Genomic DNA, 2,159 nt, shown 5'->3' with positions numbered 1-2,159 from the left:
CCTCACAGAGTTGAGCAGAGAAAATGGAGAGGGATGGGGACAGCTCAGGCAGGCAGGGGGCACCATGAGCCTCTCAGATGACATTTCTCTTGAGTGCAGTGGGGCTCAAAAGGGCATGGCTAGAGGTTCCCATTGTGTCCACAAGAGAAATAGGTGCTCCGATGTCAATCCTCTGGGGTAGCACTGCCAGCTGTCTGTTGCAAAGCTTTGCATGCCCAGGACACAAGAGGCCCCTGGCCTGGCCTGGCTTTAGAGGGAGCTATCCTGGCCTTCCTCTGACTGTGCCCTCCCCAGAGGGCAAGAAGTCCTTAGGCCAAGGGACATGACCACCCAGTGCCCTCATTGGTCCTCTCATGACCACACTGAGTACCCATGTCCCACAAATTCCCTACCTAACCAGCCCCAACCTCGGTCCATCCACTCATGGTCCAAATGCTCTGCTGGTGTGTGCACCCCAAGTCCTCCATGGTAGCCAAGGGGCGGCTATTTAGGGAATTTTGACAGAGTGTGACATGTGAACTGGGATGTGTACACCTGGGGTGCATGACATCCCAGCAGTGCCGAAAGGAGCCAGGGGGAGGGAAACAGTGAAGTTTTTCATTGTTGTTGTATCTCTGCCAGGTTTTGGTATCAGGGTGATGCTGGCCTCAATGAGTTGGGGAGCTTCTGCACAGCAAAAGAAACTATCAACAGAGTAAACAGACAACCTACAGGATGGGAGAAAATATTTGCAAACTCTGCATCTGACAAAGGTCTAATATCCAGCAAGTTGCATGGTTTTCTCAATTCAAACCTGACCTTCCAGGTTGTTAGGAGGTAGCCTTGTCAAGATAAGAGGATGGAACATATTTCATTTCTGAATTTGTTGTCTTGACTTATAACTTTTAAATACTTAGACATATGGTATTTGGCCTCCATTCCTATTCTCAGCCCAGGCTCCACAAATGTTCAGGGACAGGTCTGTCTAGTGTCATATATTTTTTTCATCAACAAAATGTTTACTGTATATTGATTGTAATATAAACATGTAAGATAAAGAGGTGAATGTATGCATTTATCTAGAAAAGTCTTAGGAATCATCTCCACCATATTTGCCCTGATTTTCTTGATATCTCAGGGGGAAGCTGTTTTTCAGGTTAAGATTACATGGATAATTGATTTCACTTGATATTCCATTTTTCATTTTTATAGCTCTCTGTTAGCTAGTTCAACTTCTGCATTTTACAGATGGGGAAAATTAATTCCAGAGAGACTTGGTATCTTCCAAAGTTGTATAATTAGTTGCAAAGTCAAGACCAAAACTCTAGTGTTTCCCAGTCTGATTCCCTTTCCATAATGTTGGTTCAGAAATAACTTGAGAAGGACAAAACCTGGGATATTGCTCTGAGACTCTGGGACAGGGCTAAATATGGTGCATAATCTGCATTTAAGGCAGCTGGTGTCATCAGACTCTCAGAGGGGCAATTAAATCTATCATTGCTCTATCATTGCTTACCTGACATACTGAGAGAGTGTTCCTTTCTCCACTTCTCTCCTCTTGGCTTATCTCTGCTGTCTAGGCTCCCTTTCTTTCTTCTCCCTCTCATTCCTTGGTTTCCAGTTCTTTCCTATGCAGAGAGATACCCTGGGATGTCAGTGATTACACAAGCTGAGCACTGAGCAGTTTTCTCAGAAGTTGTCAAGTCTGTACCCATTCTAGTTCTGACGCACCATGGGTAGCTGTTGTTCAGGTCCCAGACCTTCCCAAATATTCTGGCTGGGACTGTTTGATGACCAGTGCACCTGAAACCCAATTGGACTATATCCCAGATTGCATACGTGATCCAACTCTTGGCTCCTGGTTTTGCAAGACACAATATAGTCTTAAGCCCTGAATTTCTTCAGCGTCATTCTCTCTGACATTCTCTCCCATTGGAATTGTCCTTTTCACTCAAAGTTACTTACGTTATGCTCTGATTAATAAATTAATCTCAAACCATGCCGTCAAGGCAACTAACATAGAACATGTGCTATTTTGTAAGTTTTTAGACATCCTGAAAAATTAGAATAAAAAGCCCATTTCATCCTTTTTAAAGCATGTTCTCAAGAGACAGTGGTGTTTAATTTAAAGAGCACAGACTTTGCTGGATAGACCCAGTGCAGAGTCCTGGCAACCAACT

The sequence above is a fragment of the Pongo pygmaeus genome, chromosome 5, assembly GCF_028885625.2.
Source record: "Pongo pygmaeus isolate AG05252 chromosome 5, NHGRI_mPonPyg2-v2.0_pri, whole genome shotgun sequence".
Taxonomy (NCBI): Eukaryota; Metazoa; Chordata; class Mammalia; order Primates; family Hominidae; genus Pongo; species Pongo pygmaeus.
This window is presented reverse-complemented; position numbering follows the sequence as displayed.